Source organism: Capra hircus, chromosome 11 (genome assembly GCF_001704415.2).
Source record: "Capra hircus breed San Clemente chromosome 11, ASM170441v1, whole genome shotgun sequence".
Classification (NCBI taxonomy): Eukaryota; Metazoa; Chordata; class Mammalia; order Artiodactyla; family Bovidae; genus Capra; species Capra hircus.
Window position 1 is genome coordinate 11,401,895 of NC_030818.1, and position 18,914 is coordinate 11,420,808.

Below are 18,914 nucleotides of genomic sequence, written 5' to 3' on the forward strand. Positions count from 1 at the left end.
TCATCATGTTATTGTCAGATTGAATTAGTTATAATCCCCACCCAATGCGCTTGAAGCAGCAAGCACTTGATAAATGTTAGCAATTATTTTATAGAGCTGTGTTTTCCAATATGGAAGCCATGTGGCTGTTGGGTGCTTGAAATGTGGATGGCTTCAATTGAGATGTTTTGTAAATATAAAATACACACTAGATTTGGAAGGCTGAGTGTTAAAAATGCAAACAATATTAATATTTTCTATGTTGATTACATGTTACAATAATAATATTTGGGATTTGGGGGATTAAATAAAATATTATTTTTATAAATTTCTTTTTACTTTTTAAACATAGCTAATAGAACATTTTGAAGTGCTTATGTGTCTCACATTCCTATTGGACAGAATTGCTGCAGAAAATACAAGTAATGCAGAAAAGAGAGGAAAAGTAAATGGGTTTGGGGGAAGGGAAAACAGAGGTCTTATAATTGTCAAGCCCTCCCACACCAAAACAGCGTTATGGAATTCTTGCAGTATATCCTTCCAGTTCTTTCTGTCTCTATGTGTCTCCCTTCAAAAGTGGGGAATCATATTGTACACACTTTTGTAAACTGCTTCTTTGTAACCATCACAAGCATCTTTGTATCCATTAAATATTCTCTATTGTGGGACATTTATGCTGTTTACAAAGTTTCACTATTTTAAGCAAAATTTTGAGCCAGTCTTACTATCAATACATGTACATGGGTATTACTTTTCTATATATGTCTAGAAGTATAATTTCCAGATATATCTTGATGGTTTGGGGGAAGAAAATGGACAGAATAAATAAGATAAATTTGCTATCATTTAATAAGTTCTATATGAAGTGCCGCATGCTGTGCTATGTCCACTGTACGTTAATTTCCAGATATGCAGTATTTTGATTCTTTTGAGCCACATTGCTAATTTGGCCCTGGAAATGTTGCACCCATTTATTCTCCCCTGAGAGAGTTTAAGGGTTTCTCTTCATCCTCTGAAATGCTAATCAGGACTCCTTATTTCCAAACCCAAGTCTTTCTAGTTATAATTGTCAGTGGGCTCTTCAGCTTTTGACTACCTTCAACTTCCATTCTTTTGGAAATTCTCTCTTCCCTTCATTTTCTTAACAAGCAATTGCCTAGATCTGCAGCCTCTGGGAACAGCTCCTTCATGGACTTCCCTTTCTTTTCCTAACTGTTTGTGTCACTGAGACTTCCCTGTCTATTCCAACCTTCCGATCTATCCATCTATATACCATTATTTACTCCTGCAGCTTCAACCAATAACTGATACAGACTCCTTTATGGGTTTGTAATACCAGCTCTTTATTTTTCCCCAGATCAAGTCATTAATTTTTCAGATATTTGTGAGATGCCTTCTCACAGGCTCCTGAGACACTCACAATACCCTCAAACTGAGCTCAATATCTTGCCCACCAAATCTGTGCCCCTCCCTGGCTCAGCTTCCTCTGAAACCGCCCCATCTTTCTCCAAGATACCAAGCAGCTAGGAAGCATCTGTGATGTCTTCCTCTTGGCCAGCACCCTGCACAGCCAGGCTTTTCATCCATTCCTTTCTTTCCGTGCCCTCTGCCAGTGGCATATTTCCTCCTTGTCACCTGTCCCCAGTGATCCTCCTACAGTAATAATTTGTGGTCTCTCCTCTCTATGATTCATATTATATGTGGCTGCCAGATTTCTACAACACAACTGTATCTCAGTAAGATGTTTTCACACAACTGTGGGACCCAGGGCAGCTTCTTTACCTCTCTATGACTCAGTTTTCTCACCTGCAATCTGCAGATAATAATAGTACCCAGAGAAAGAATTAAAATGAAGTGATTCATGTATAGCTTTGCAAACTCAATAAGCATCACCTGTTAGTGCCAATGTCTCCAATAGAGTTCAAACCCCTTAGCTGGGCATTCAAGGACCTTTATAAACAAATGCCTACTAGATCATGTCCTCTGCTCACCTAGGGATAAACTGCGCTGCACAATACTCCTACCACCCAAGGCATTCATCCAGAGACCCCTTACTCTCTGTGGCATGTTCTACACATTTCTCCTCCCAAAGGCGTATGTCAGTCCCTTTTCTGAGAGGAGGAAAATTGTCAAAAGTGCATGAAGTCAACTGTACAGAATGCCAGCTTCATGAAAACTGTCATTTATTTTGTTCATTGCTGTGTTCCTGATACCGAGAATAATTGCCTGGCATATAATAGATGCTTGTTCAAGATTGTTGACAGAATATACCAACTTGAAAAACACAATGAAAGGTTATGTTCATTCTGAGACAGTGTAAAAGTGTAAATTTTCATCACCATAGAACATAAAGAAAAGATGACCCCATGCTCTGTGAAGTCTGTGATGAAAACTGGACCTATGCCTCATTTTGGGAGATTTCTTCTGCAGAGCCTCCAACAGATGGGAAAGGAAACCCGGACACTTTGAACTTGAACCCTGCCCTTTAATTATCTAAAGTCTTGAGTGGGGAGGACTAAATTTTCCAGTGTCTCTCTATATTGTAAAATGTGTGAACTTGGAGCAAATATCTCTTTCTTCTCGGAAGACCACTTCAATGGCGTCCTCACTTTTGCAAAGACAAACAAAAGACTCAGTTCTTAAATGGAGCAATTAGAGATCCCATGACGCAGTGTTCTGCATAACGATATAAACATCTTCTAATAGGATGGTATCTTTGTAGATTACTATTACTTCAGGGAAATATTTCTTTTCAGCATATGGATCTAGGCTGCTCTCTCCCTGAAAATTAGAACTCTTTCTTAGGAGTGTAGATGTGCTCTTATTCAAATACTTCTTCTATGGAATTGAAGGGCAGGAGGGGCCAAGCCCTTCACCTCCCATTGATAGTGTGGTCTTGATCAGAAGTGCCAAAGCCCACCCCAAGTTATTGGTTCTGCTGAATACCCACTCAGAATGTCAGTGCAGAAGGAATATTTTGACTTTTCCTTTTAAAAACTTGCAAACATACCCAAAAGTAGACAAAAACGTATAATTCCTATCCGTATTCCCCGTTGCTTAGATTTTACAGCCACTCACATTTTTCCATGTTGCTTCATCCTTTTTTCTCTGGAGTATTTTAGAGTAGATTACAACCATCATGATATTTCACCTCAAATATCTCACTGTGACTCTCCTTGGGGAACTATTTTTGAAAAACCAAGACTTTTTACCATGTGAAATTTCAAACATACTTTGTAGAGAGAATGATATGATGAAGTTGTTTATCATTCAACTTCAGTTATCAGTCTTTTGCCTGTCTTAAAAACATCTTTTTGAATGATTGCTGAGTTGGCACAAAAGTAAAGAAATAATTGCCCTTAAATTATAGAAACTTGAATTGAGACAAGGAAGTACATTCTGAAGTTAGAGTTTGTGTTGGAACAAATCCTAGTTCACTGCTGGTCCAGAGTTTGGGCTTTAAAGGGCCCTAAGTTCGAAGGACAGAGGACAAAGAATGGGACAGGAAGTCAGATCAAAGACCTTTGAAAGGTGACATCTTAGCTGAGAGAATGAGAAAATAATTCACCTGCCACAAAAGGAGGTGGTGACATATGTATCTGGCTTAGCTTTGGCTCTGTGTGGAAGGGAAAAAAGAAAGCATGTTCTCTTGAGAGTTCCTAATCATAGCCCCACTATACTTGGATTAGGGGCCAGAAATTTTAGCAAGCCTAAAAGATTCCAAGCTGAAATTTAGTATCCACTGGAAGAAGCAAGCAAGCTTCTTTAGAGGAATACACTTGAAAGCCAAACTTTAAAGTTTTTTTTCTTTTATATTGGAGTATAGTTGATAAACAGTGTTGTGTTAGTTTCAGGTATACAGCAAAGTGATTCGGTTTTATATATATATATAAATCCTATTTAGGTTATTACAGAGTATTGAGCAGTTTCCTGTGTTATACAGTAAGTCCTTGTTGGTTATCTGTTTTAACTATAGTGGTGTGTGCACGTCAATCCCAAAGGCCTAATCTATCCCTCCCCCCGCCCCTGCCCCCCACCCTCCCGATCATAAATTTGTTCTCTAAGTCTGTGAGTCTGTTTCTGTTTCAGAGCCAAACTTTAAATAACTTCCCCAAAGTTCCAAGGAAGATAAACTCACAATCAAAAATCACAAAATACACAGGGAAATAAACTATCGTGAAGGTCAGCAGATGCTATAAACTATGAATCAGACCTGCAGAGGCAGCATATATGGGAACTATCAGGTACAGAATATAAAATAATTATGTCTATTATGCTTTTAAAATAAAAGAGTATTAAAAAAGAAACAAAAATACTTAACATGGGTGTGGAAAATGGTTCAACTTCAAAAATTACTTGGCAGGGTTTTGTTTGGTTTTTGTTTTGGCCGTGCCATGTGGCTTGCAGGATCTTAGTTCCCTGATGCGGGATCGAACCTGGGCCCTGGCAGTGAGAGCACTGAGTCCTAAACACAGAACTGCCAGGAAATTCCCTTGGTAGTTTTAAATAAAATTATAGTATGCCCATTCAGCCATTCTACTCCTGGGTATATATCCAAGAGAAATGAGTGCATATCTACAAAACTTGATTCATAATCATTATAACCTGGAAACAATCTACAGGCCCATCAACAGTAGGGTGAACAGATAAGTTATGAGACTCATACAATGCAGTGCAGTAAAAATGAACAATGGCTCAGGCAACAACATGGATAGATCTCAGGTGCACTCTTGGGTTGATAGGAGTCAGAATAATGGTTATCCCTGAAGAATTCTCCAGTAAACTGGAAAGTGGAAGAGTGGAACATGCTGATGCTCTATATTTTAACTTTGGTGGTGTTTATACGGATACACACAAACAGAAAGGTTCATCATGAGTACACTTATGATTTATGCATTTTACTATGTAAATTATACCTTATATAAACAAAAGGGACTAGCCCATTTGGAAAAGTACCAGGGAGAAATATAAAGTAAAATTACTGAAACTAGAAACTCAATTACAGAAAGTTAGTAGAGCAGACATAGCGCAAGAGAGCAACTATCACCCGAAAGATCTAAAGAACTGAAGGAATACAGCACAAAGAGAGGCAAAGATGTAAAACTTTTGAGAGTTTAAGGGATATGGAGAGTTATCCATGAGAGGTTATATCTAATCAAGATTCTAAAAGTAGAGAAGAGAGGTCATAGGCCAGAGGCATCATTTGAAGAGCTAAGGGCTAAGAATTTTCCAAAATCGATGAATGACACCAACCCTTGGATTAGGGAAGCCCACCAAATTTCTACAAGATAAATAAAAGAAATCCACACATAGACGGTGTAATCGCAGAACACATAAGGAAAAGAGATCTTCAAAGCAGCCAGAGAAAAAGGACGGATTATGACAAAGACGGACACGCGACTCTCAACAGTGGATACTGGGAGTGAGTGGAATGCGTCTTCAAAGCACTGAGAGAAAGTAATGCACAATACAGAATTGTGTTGTTAACAAAATGGGCTTTTCAAGATAAGAGTGAAATAAGGACATATTTGGGCAAATCAAAAACGAAAAATTCTACCAACCCATCCTCCCTGAAGGAGTTTCAGGCAGAAGAAAAGTCTGAGATGAAAAGATAAATGGTGAGTAAAGTTAATATAGCAAATATTGACTGATTCAAACATGGGCAAAAACTTGAACAGACATTTCTTTAAAGAAGATATACAGATGGCTGAAAGCACATGAAAAGATGCTTAACTTCACTAATCATTAGGGAAATGCAAACCCAAAAGGTAATGAGACAGTACCTCATACCCACTAAGGTGGCTACTATCAATAAAACAGAAAATAAGCAGTGTTGGCAAAGATGAGAAGAAATTGAAAGGCTTGTGCCTGTTAGTAAGAATGTAGAATGGGGTAGCCATTGTGGAAAACATAACAGTTCCTCAAAATCTTAAAAACAGAAGTACTGTATGGTCCAGCAATTCTACTTACGGGTATAGTACCCAAAAGAATTGAAGGCAGAATTGTGAAGAGATATTTGTTCATCCATATTCATTGCAGCATTATTCACAATATCTAAAATATGGAAGCAATTCAAATATCCATCAACAGATGAATGAATAAGCAAAATGTGGTATGTACATATACAATGGAATATTATTCAGCCTCAGAAATGAAGGAAATTTTGCAATATGTTATGATATGAATGAACTTTAAGGACATTATGCTAAATGAAATAAACCAATCACAGAAATTAATTAGTGCATGATTTCACTTTTTTGGGCTACTTGGAACAGTCAAATTGATAGTGTCAGAAAATAGAATGGTGATTGCCAGGGGCTGGGAAGAAGGGGGAATAAAGAGTTATTTTTTAATGGGTAGAGAACTTTAGTTTTGCAAGATGGAAAGAGCTTTGGAGATGGATGGTGGTAATGGTTGAACAACAGTTTGACTATACTTAATACCACTGGAGAAGGGAATGGCAATCCATTCCAGTATACTTGCCTGGAGAATCCCATAGCATAGAAGCCTGGTGGGCTGCAGTCCACGGGGTTTCGAAGAGTTGGACATGACTGAGTGACTAACACATAATACCGCTGAACTGTACACTTAAAATGGTTAAGATGGTAAATTTTATGTTATGTGTATTCCACCATGATAAAATAATTTAAAAATGAATACATAAATAAATAATAAGTAAACAAATGATGGCAATAGCAAGAAATATGTGTATATCCTAAAATACCTCTTTCTGGCAAAGGAAAAACTCTGCAACACATCCATCTAAAATATACATATTGAATATAAAACCTCAGTGTTCTTGTATAATTTGTAGGACCAAAAAACCACTAAATATGGAACAATAGCACGTTAGTTGGGGTGGACTGGTGACCAATTAAAGTGGTAGTCCCCAACTTTTTTGGCACCAGAGACTGGTTCGTGGAAGACGATTTTTCCATGGACCGGGGTGGGGGATTTGGGATGATTCAAGTGCATTAAATTTATTCTGCACTTTGTTTCTTTTACTGTTACATCAACACCACCTCGGATCAAGGCATTAAATTCTGGAGGCTGGAGACACCTGAATTAAAACATATCTGAATTGCATATTTTTCTGAAGGAAAGTAAAGATAGTGATTAACGATTTTTGGAAGTTACATGTGCCTGATAAGATGTCTAGGGTAACGACCAAAAGAACAAAAACAGGATATTATTTCCATGTTACTAAAAGAGGAAAAAAATTGAATTTAAAAATCTAGAATGAAAGATAGTTAAACAACAATAAAACATCTTCTTAATAAAAACTGTAGTCCAGTGGAAAAATCTGAAATTCATGGTTTCTATACTATACAGTAGAATGCCACTAGGCTGAAAGAGCCCTGCTTTGGGACATTAATCTGGTTAGAAAATAACTGAGAAAACATGGAAAGTGTCATAACAAGAAGTGTTAGAGAATCTGTCATTGGCATTCTCTTCTTGGAGATGGAACACAATCACTGAGCAATTCTAAATAAATACTTAAATCACAGGAATTTAAAACATGATGTCAAAACAAAAGTTTGAGTTTCTATTTTTCACAAAAATTTCGAAGAGTTTACCATCAAATTATGATGCCAAATAGAATTGTGAGGAATAATCACATATTTCACCATCAAGAGTTAATCAGGGTTGATGCGAAGATTGGTATAGAGTAACACATTTCAAGCCAAGATTCTGTATGTGGTTTGAAATTTATGAAAGAAAGTAATAGGCCTTATCAATCTGAAACTACCTTCAAACTATTGCACAAAATCTTCAAGAAGAATTAAAATATTCTTTTAAAACCTTTATATTCAGATTACTGATGGATGAGACAGAGCATTCTAAAAGATGTGCCGTTTTTTAACCCACTCTATGGAATGGGCATTTTGTTATTCTTCTAACAAGAATTCAGGAATGAAGGTACTTGAAAAAAATTACTGGAAATTCAGACAACCAGAAACAACGTGAAATACATTTATATTGGGATAGTTTTGTAGAAAACATCTACTTTTTGGTGACATTGTCTTTTGCAAACTATCATTTGATTAATTGAAACCTATTGAAGAAAGCAGACTGTATCTACAGCTGAAAATGAAAACTGTGTCTATCAACGGGGTAGGGAATCTAATTTGTGAACAAAAGGAAGTATCTTGCACTGGAAATCAAAGAGAAATATCAACTAATGTAAGTTGGTTTCTGCAAATTGTTCACACAGTATGAAGCTTAGGTAAGTTGCTTAATCTTTCAGTGCCAGTTTCCTTTTTTGAAATGGTAATATATCATAGAACTTGCTTTGAGTATATAAATGCAAAGCACATAAAATTGTGACCAGCACATAGCAAGTATTTAGGATTATTAATAATATGATATAGACATTGTTTCCTTAAATTATGCATGAGATACAAAAAGACAACTGATGGTGTAATAACACTAAACTCTGTGCAAGTTTTTTTGCAGAAAATGTCCCAGACCATCCTAATTAAGCAGATGTTCCTGGGTGCCATGGCTATGGATGAATTCACGGGGAGGCTCTTACATGAAATTATTATGGAAGCTGATTTTAATAAAATGCATGGCTATATCTACATGGGAGCTGCTGACACAAGTGAAAGATTTAATGTTGTTGCTACAACGTTTACGGAGGATGAGCCAAGAGCTTTATACACACATTGTCATGCACATCTTGGGGATTTAATGGTGTTGAGGTTTGTTGGGATATGAAAGAACTCCACAGTGATCTCAGTACTGTCAATTCTTTGTATGACACTATTCATGCATCTCTGAAAAGCTGGCAAATTTTCAAAACATTTGTAAGTGGAGTGAAGGCATAACATACAGGAAGCTCCAAGGTTGTTGAAAACATCTTGGATTATTGGTTGTGTCTGAGGGACTTTGCAGATTATTCAAACATGGGAAGTTCTATCAAGCTATTCTTGAAATGCACAGGTGGCTGGTACGGTAAGGCAGACTCTGGTTTCCAAATTTGAATTCACCTTGTTTACAAATTTTAACAAATTTTAAACAAAAGGATAAGCATTGCAGGTATTTTTTTTCCCCCTAAAGAGCATCCAAGGAAGCTATAGACATTTTTCTCTTTGCCATCAAAGTTAGAAGCAAAATTTTACGGTTTATCATCTGAAAGAAGTGATAACTATTTCAAAATCATTTGGGACAGAATAGAGAAATTATGCCAAAAAGTAGTCCCTAACGATTTCAAAGTGGGAAAAAATTGTTTTAAGAAAAAAAGTTTTCATGTTAATTTAGATAAAACATTTTCCCTACTACATAGAAAAGGTATAAGAAACCTTTATTTTGAATAAATAGTAGTCATATTGCTAAACTTTATTTTGAATAAATAGTAGTCATATTGCATAGTAGTCATTTTGTATTTTCAAAAACCTGTGATAGCTGGTTAATAAAATGAAAGAAATTTCAGAAACACTATCCTGTGGACCAGTATATTAAATGAAGCAAAACATGTACAAGAATTTTCATTGTTCCTGCCTGCCATGCCCAGAGCGCCACACACCCTGACTGTCCTGGGTGAACTAGGGCCCTCCTCCTGGCCACAGCTGATTGGACTGCGATGGGCACCATAAGCTTGCCCGTCACCTTCGGGCTGGGCTCAAACAATAGGATTCTGTCTCAGGCATTTGAGTTAAGTGACTTACAGTGAAATGACGCCTGGTAGTGGGCAGAGGGGCAGAGAGCCTCGCAAACCAGGGAGCTGGGGATGGTGGAGGCCCTGCAGGCTGGGCCTCCGCGTGAGCCCAGGGAAGCCCAGCCCATGCAGAAAGGCCATCCTGGCTTCAGGCCGAAAGCCTGCCCTACTGAAGGTCGGGAGCGCAGCCCGTAGCGTGCAAGTGCTCTCCAACCCAGTCTGTCTCCCCGAGTCTTTGAGAGCAGTCCTTATATTGCCTCCTGTCCCCCTACAGTAATGTTTGCCAGACTGCCTGATAAATGGATTAATTAGGATCAGAGGACAGTTAGGAAATATCTGCTGGGTGACAGATGTGATGAGCATGGTGGATACTGCAGGAGAGGACCCTTGGCCTCTTACTGGATCTCCTGGAAGGTGGCTGAAGTATTGGTGGGGAGAGGCCCGAAGAAAACTGAGACAGCCTTGAGAAGTCTCAGCAGCCAGGGGCTGAGGACAGGGGCCTGTTGGTGTCGACAGTCATCCCTAGGAGAGCATCCCATGAGAGCCCAGTGCCTCCGTCCCAGTGCTTCAAAGACTCCTGCCATCTGGCCTCACACACTCCCGACAGGCCTCGGGACACCCGGCCGGCTAGGGGTCCACGTCCTCACACACCACACCCCTCACTGCTGTGCCGTCCAGCGCGCACCAGAGCCAGCCCTGCTCAAGCCTCAGGGCCTCTTCTAACCTCACTTCTCCCAGGCAGCCTTCCCCACCTTTGGAGGCTTGGGCCTCCATTCACACTTGCATCTGTTAACTCAGGAGAGGCATGTGGCAGGAACTCAGGACTCCCCGGGGGGGCGATAGCCACTGCCCTTGATTCCCACAGCAGGCATTTAGGCCCTCCTCACCCCCTCTTTTGCCTCATTCTGTGACCATTCTCCAGTGAGAGAGGAGAGCCACAAGAAGTCTTTTCTCGCTCATCCATGCCTGAGTTTCTGGTCCTCCTTCTCCCGAGTCCAGGAAGCCTGTGGTTTCAGCTGTTCCCTTTCATTCTGCCTCCACATAGGTACAGGATGCTTCTCACCTCCACCCACCCCTGGGGACACTCCTGTGTCTCCCCCAGGCAGCCCACCACCCTTTAATGGCACATTACCACTCAGGTGTGGTGAACCCGCGATTCTTAGTAAGCTTGGCAGCTCTCCTGGAGACCCCTTTCTCAAGGGATCACAGACTTGGTCCCTTCAGTCACCGCCGAGTCTACCCTGCCCTTCCCACCCTGCTGCCCCCTGCCGCTCAGGCCTCAACCTTGCAGCTCCCTTTCCCCGTAGTCTGAGAGGCTGCTTCCAGGCCTTGACTAGTCTGATGTTCTCAGTGCTGTCACTGTGATGGGTGGAATTTCCGATTGCTTAGACATGAGCCACGAGAAAGGCCAGGACACGCCAAGCCAAGCTGCCTCTTGCTGCAGCGGAATCCCCATCTTACTGCCTTCAGTGCCATTTGCTCTTCCGCCAGGAAGCCTCCCCAGCTACTCTACATCTAACTGCCCTGGATCTGCCAGTTCTCTTCCAGAGAAGTTTGAGGCTCACAAGTGATTTTGTAACGTGTTCAACTTCTGCCTATCTATTAGGCCTTTGTACATGTACAGAATGGTGTGGTTATGTGCTTTCCCAATATTCAACAGATATTTCCTGATCACCTGCTACGTGCCAAGCATTGTACTTGGTGCTGAGGACAAAGCAGTGAGCAAAACGAAGCATGGTTGCCCTGCCATGGAGCTTACCTGGTAGCATGGAGGGTGAGACAGAGTGGGCAACCAGGCCCTGACGGTGTGAATGGTGCTGAGTGGGTGGCAGGAGGTTTTAGGAGCAACACGGCAAAAGCACACTATCAGAGATGCCAGCCGTTCCTTGTTCCACCCAAACCCTGATCCGAGGAATCTTTGGTCCAAAGAGCCATATTCTGTGTGAGCCACACAACCCAGAATAAAGGAGACCCGACAAAACAGGCTTTTAGGTCAAGCTTAAGCAGGGAGTGGGACTGGTCAGGCGAAGCCACTGGGGATGTGAGGGGTCAAGCAGACTTAACCACCACGAGAGGAGCAGGAGGGAGTCTCCTGGAGGTAGCAGTGTTTGTCCCCGTGTGGGTGAGACTTCCAGGGGGCTAGGCCCCACCACTGCACTCACTGCAGTGTGAGCAAAGCAGTAGACACGTGAGAAAAAAAAATCAGAAGAGCTACATTTGGTATGAACAGTGTACATTTTTCCAACCCTCCTTCCTTCTCTTTATTTCTCAGTTTATTCTCTCTTTTATTAAATTTTCTTCTAATTGCCAAGGAAAGGAATTTTCATGACAGAAAAAATTTCAGTACACTATAAAAATTCTTCAAAGTTCCACCACTCCGATATCATTATTGTAAAAATCTTGGTGCTATTGATTACAACTAATACTTGTTGAGCTCTTTCTAGATACAAGGCACTCAGACATACCAGGCGTTATTTCATTTAGTCCTCGTGACACTAGTAGGTGAGTATTCTTTGCAATTCAACCTGGCAGATAGAGGAGGACATTGAGACATGGTCTAAGTAGAAGACAGACTGCAACACGAATCAGGGCAGGTGACAAGCAAGCTGAGTGATAGGCGGTGTTCAATTTTTGTTGTACATATTTATGGTCTTAAAAAAGATCATAAACAAATATGGACTCCTGTTTCTCTTTACAAATATACTTTGAAGAAATTTTAAGTAAAATATAGTCATATTTAATGTACTTTATACAGGTCAAGTCATATATTTGTGCTGGAGAAAGTAAAAACCACAAGTGATTGTAACAAAGAAAACAAAAATCATCTGTGATCCTCCCACCCGAAAGACCACCGTTTACATTTAGAATCTATCCTTCATTCCTGGAATGAATTTAGAATTAGGGACATAGCTGCAGCTCCTAAATAGGCAACATCACCCAGGGAGCCTTTTAATGAGCTGGGAAGCCACATGAGCACACACTGGAGGATGTGAGTTACGTTAGAAACCCTGAAGAAGTCTTCTGTCTGAGGGCAGATGAGTTTGTTACAGACTGTAAGGTTAAACACTGCACAAAGTCTTTACAGACACCCCGGTGCAGCGCAAGGGGAGCTGGACTTTCTCCCCAGTGAGGCGTGAGCTGGACAAGTCATTTCCTGTCTGAGCCTCAGTTTCCTCATCTGTACAATGAGCTGCTACCTTTCGAAGAATGAGTGAATGCCAGCAGGGTTTCATTTCTGGGTTATCTGCTGCATTTTGGATGATTCCTGACACAGTTCCCACCCAGCTCTGGCACGAAAAACAAGAGGGCTGGTATTAATGAAAGAAGCTGGGGTCAGGGAACACCAAAGGCTTAAGGATGCCCAAAGGAGGGTGTGAGCGCTATTTCCCTGGAGGGCTGGGCCAGCCAAGCCGATTAGGGCCCCAGAGCAGCTGTGGGCAGAGTGAGGCCGCTGGGAGTGAGGGGATCCAAACGGCTCTTTCCCACCCTCTCCCCCACCAGCCTGCTCTGTGTAAAAATTCCAAACTCCCAATCAAACCCCCACCTCTTTCTTCTTCCATTCACCTGCCCATCTTCCTCTCCTCTTCTCTCCTTTTCTATCCAAACTCATAATTAATCGCTCAAGGCAAAAGTAATGAATGTTAATTGGCCATCTGTAGGAAGACTAATTAAAATCTACCACGCTGGGGTTTCAAACATACCTATAGCAACGGAGTGAATCGGGAATGAGGCGAGGAGGGACTGAGGTAACAGCTGAAAGACTGCAAAACACCATTGGGCTTAGGTGTGAGGGAACAACGCCAGAGAGGGGCCGAGACGCTGGAGAGAGGGAGAGGGGGAGAAACTTACTCGATTTCTTCTTACCAGTGCAGGGCCTGGCGTTGTGTGGCTTTCTGTTTTGCATTTAACAAACACATTTACACATCTCCTTCTCACTGGATGTGGTTTAAGGGGTGGCTGGAGTCTGTTGACTCCAGGCCTGAATACACCCCTTTTCCCAAGTACACTCGCCCCATGTCAAAATTGCACACACACACACACACACACACATATCACACACTCCCACATACGCTGGCTGGTTAAATCTCTTGCACAACTTTGCACACGTACAGGCTTGTCCTTTACACACAGGCACATTCAGTTATAACCTGAGAGCAACCCAGGGACACGTGGCGACACACAGTCACGTGTGATCATGTCTGCACACGGTTCTATGCATGTATGCATCAAGCATGCAAACCAGCTGTTATGCAGATATGAAAGTGGGTGTGCACTCACGGTAGTTTATCCCTACACTCAAATTCACACAACTGTCTTCTAGATATGCACAGATAGATACCCAGGCTCACATTTGCATGCATATACTGTTACCTGGCAAGTTTTACATCAGAAGTTTTAGACACAGGTATACTATGATGACTTAGATGGTAAAGAATCTGTCTGCAATGCAGGAGACCCAGGTTCAATCGCTGGGTTAGGAAGATCCCCTGGAGAAGGATACCCACTCCAGTTTTCCTGCCTGGAGAATCCCATGGACACAGGAGCCTGGCAGGCTATAGTTCACAGGGTCATAAAGAATCAGACACGACTGAGTGGCTGACATTTTTCATGCATAAGCAGAGCCAAATATTAATACTAAGGGGGCAAACAGTGACCCATACATACTTGGCTCGGGGCCAGGGCAGGCCTATGTATGATTCATATGTATCCACATATGTGCATACAGAGACTCCAGCCCCAGGAAAGAACACACCCTGAATGATGACCACTCACCTTCGGGAGTTGGTGATGGACAGGGAGGCCTGGCGTGCTGCGATTCATGGGGTCGCAAAGAGTCAGACACGACTGAGCGACTGAACTGAACTGAACTGAACCTTCTCAGGAACACAGGGCTGGAGCCACAGATGCAAGCACTCAGGCCTCGTTCTCTTTCACTGCTTTGAGTAATGTAGGCACCTACAAACTGCCTAGAATGGCCCATCCAACCTTCGGGCAGAAAGGATGGTGGATCTTGGGAAGGAGGGAGAGAGGACTTGGGAGTCGGGACTGGCTTTGAGGAGGCAGGGCAGAGGTGGGGCTGCTGGCGAGTGGGATGGGTGGCAGGGCCTCTGGACTCTCCCCATCTCGATGGGGTCAGTTACGTGGGTGGGGAGGCTTCCACGTGGGTGGGGAGGCTTCCACCTCTGGGCCTGGCACTGTGGAAAGAGCTCTGACCTGGGGCAGGGTGCCTTCCACCAGGGCTCCTATTCACTCAGACTAAGAAGGCTGCCCTCCTTTCTGAACAGATTCGGAGGACCCTTCCTCATGACTGTAAAATCCCTTTATGATAAGTGTAGATGAAAGCAGCAAGGAGTGCAAACACATGGAAAAGAACTTCCTGACACAGGGGCTAGGGCTAAGAACCTGGAAAGGGTCAGTGAAGAGAAGGGAGCCAGCCTCCCCTGCTCCTCACCAGAAAAAGGTAAGCACCCTGGGCGTTATACCCACACTCCCTGCTCAGGATCTGAGCTTCTCAGACCTCTATGGCCCAGAGTCAGTGTCCCAGCACATCCCTAGGCCCAGCGGGGAATCCAGCTGGGAGAAGAGCCAGCCAGAGGAAGGCCACGGCTTTGGCGCTCCCAGAGGGAGCTGCAAGCTGGGTGGGTCCCCAGAGGCCAGGAGTCAGTCACCGAAGGGATCCCGGCTCTAGTAAAAGGCTGCGAAGAACCCCTGAGGTCCAGGAATGACAGACATACAGGAGGCCAACACTCATTACCACCTCTGTGGGATCCAGGGGGTTTGGCCACCCTTCCTCCCTACCGACAAGTGAGGACACCCAGCGGCTCCAATTGCCCGGGGCCACATGGCTCTAAGAGGCCAAACCAGGCCACAGGAGCCAAGTCCGGTACTAGGCTTCTCCGCGTGCAGGCCGGGAGGGAGTGGGCCTGCTTCCCTGGGTGTGGACTTCCTGGAGAGCCTCCGGGTCCTCGGGGATCTCCCTCTGCCAGGCTGAGGGCCTCTGCATTCTCTGGGAGGAATAGGCGCACACATGCACACACTCTCACACTCACACACACAACCCTACGACAGCTTCCACATTTGGAGCTGACAGATGTGCAAGGTAACAGCTCGGTGCCGCCTGTGCAGCTGAGGCCCCACGTCAGAGTGGGATTATTTCCAGCGAGGCTCAGGGCGGCTGCATAAGCGCAGGCCCGGGTGTGTGTGAGTGTGTGAGTGTGTGTGAGGGAAAGAGAGAGAGAGTGTGTGTGTGTATGTGGTTTCTCTTACTCTCTCTCCTTCCATCTAAATCTGTCTCACTATGTTGCAAATCTTTCTGTTTTCCTCCCTGTGTTTCTCTGTCTTCCTCTTCTGTCCTGTTCATGCTGTCTCAGCCATTCACCCGCCCCCTCTGAGTTTTATGGTCCTGACCTAGATGCTTCAGAGAAGAGAGAAGACGTGCCTCCCCTTGACTCCCTCACTTGGCCCATCCCTTTCCTGTCATACCCAGCAGGCCCCGAGGACGGACTCTTAGAGAAAGACCATTTCGTCTCAGAGGACGATGCAGCTGTCCCTGCCCTGCACACAGGGCTCCTGCCTGGGGGACAGGGTGGTGGAAGCTGGGGTGGTCATGAGGCTGAGAGCAGCTCCCTGCCTGACTCCTCGCCTTGGTCACTGTCTTCAGGCTTGGCTTTCTTCTCCTACTGAGCCAGCTCACCCCACTGCTCATCACTTATGTGCAGGCCTCCTTTGCGTCCCAAATGTTCTATCTCCCTCTTGTTATTCTCAACTTCCAGCATAAGCTCAGCCTACCATGGCCCTGGGCTGACCCCAAATCTGGACTCGCAATGACCCTGAACTTGGCCACATATTAATCCTTAATTCTGACCTAGACTAACCCCAACTCTTAAGCCTGACTCTGTCTCTTGAACTTCCCTTTCTTTGAGGGGTTAGCTCCTTTGATCTCTGCCAGTATCACCTGAGATTATAAGGTTCACAGCTCACTTTTTAATTAATTTTCACAGCTCACTTTTTAGTACTGTAGCACTGGAGTGGAGACATACTTGGACCCACTGAATTGGAATCTGTGGTGAAGGAGGAACAATGGAGGAGCGATTTTTTTTTTTTTAACTTTCTTGGTGATTCTGACACAGGCCAGTCCTACCCATGTCCACAAAACACACATGAGGGCTTGCCTTTAGGGATTCCAAGGGGAAATCCAAGGGGGTGGGGCTTAACCGCCACGTAGAGAAGGTTGGGGTGGGTGGAGGCTTGTCTGCCAGGCACCAGTTATCACACCCAAGCCCTTTTAAATGCTTCACTATACGCCGGGCAGTGGGCCACTATGGCACTCACTTGCTCACTCATTCATTCATCCATCCACTCCCTTATCCCATATCCATTCACTCATTTATCATCAAAGACTCAGCATGGCCTCAATGAATTAGGTCTCTGTAAGGTCTGTGGGATATATGCAGCCCCTTGAACCTTGGATCCCTGGGGTCAAACTGGGCCTTGGAAGGGCAGGACCTGACAGAAAAGGACTCCGCAGCAGCTGGACCAAGACCTGAACCAGAGTATGGACCAGACAGATTCCCGCAGCCCCAAGAGGAGGCACCAGGTCTCGAAAGTAGGACCCAGGCCTCTCTCTTCCCTTGCCCTGGGGTTGGGGACGGGGGACATGGCCTGTGGGCTAAGAGACCACTAGACAGCTTGCAGGCTGGTCAGCTGAGGAATTATCTGAGCCCCTGGAATCAGCTGGGGGTAGGCCTGAGAGGTGGATCCCTCAAAGGAGAAAGGAGGCTTCCTTTTCCCTTCCTTCCTTTTCCCAACCGCTTCCTGAAAGTCAAAGTTCAGGACCCTCTCAGCTCACCCTAGGGGCAGTTAGAGCTGTGGGGCTGGGTGAAATGGGAGACAGAGGGGAGGGGAGGGGAGTCTTGCTGGAGTGGGATAATTTGGGGTGGGAGTGGGGAGGTGGGCCTTACTTCAAGTCTGAGGGAATGTCCAGCATTTAGCCCTGCCTCCCAGCACTGCAGGCAGAAGACCTTGGGGCTGGGGCAGAGAAGCAACGACAGCTCAGTCTCTCCTCTGTTCAGCTACCCTCTAACCCCATCTTCAGTGACCCCAGAGGCTCACAGTGAATCCTCAGCTAACGTCCCCACAAGCTGCCTGGTGTCTTCAGGCCCACCTCCCTCGCCGCTACCCCATCACTGTGTGATGCTGTGGGGATCCCACCTGGTGACTGGCAGTGCTTTCACCCCCATCCCTGCCACCACACAGGACCCCGGTGGGTCCTGTGGTGAGGGCGCAAGGCTGGGCACTGGGAGCAGGAATTACTGCACACACATCTGCACAGGAGGCCGTGCTCTGCAGGGAGAGGCTGGGTGAGAGGAGGCTGGAGGCAGCAACCCCAAGCCCAGCTCTGAGGTGAGACCCCAGGGAGAGCTGGTGGTACCCTGCCCCAGGAGTGGTCCTGAGGCCAGGTAGGAACAGCTGCTCACATCCAGCCTTGGCCAGTGGACTCAGGCACCAGCCTGTATTTTATTCAGGGGATGAAGGAGAGGAATTGGGGGTGGGAAGGGAGCTTCTGATCAACCCAACCCCCGCTGGTCATGCTCTAGGAGAGGTGGGTGCTGGGCTCCCTGGGGTGCGCCTGGACTATCCCCCTCCCCCGCTCCCACAGGCCAGCTGCTGGCCTCCAGCTCAGGCGTATTAAACACAAAACCGAAAAACTACCAGCTCATTCAGGCCACAGACAAAGAGACCTTGTTTGTCTTTAGGCTAATCTGAGGCCCGCACGGCCGGCAGCTGAGCTCCAGGCACGTGCAGGCATGTACTGCGTGTGTGTTCGAGTGCGCTCGTGTATGTGGTAGCCAAGGACAGGCCATGCACTCTGAGAACACACATGGCTGCCCCTGAGGTGGCAGGAAGGCCTCCCCGCCCCAGGGGTGCAGGACCTGGGGAGGCTGAGTCCAGCCCAAGAAGCAAGGCCTGGGAAATCCCTACGGTCAGAGCACAGGGATCACTACAGAGGCCAAGAGGACCCGCCGGCGAGAGTGATCCCGGCTCTTTCTGCCTCCCCAGCTCCCTGGGGGCCCCTGAGAGTCCAGAAAAGCACAGGCAGAGAGAAAGGTCTAGGGTTTCCAAGGCTCTTAAATCCCCCGGCTCCAAGCTGAGAGAGGACATGTCAGGCGCGGGAGTGTGTTGCCACCTTGTGGGGACATGTGGTACTTCTCCCTAAGTCTTGGTCAACCAGCTTCCTGGGGAGGGAGACAGCCCCACCCGACATCATACATTT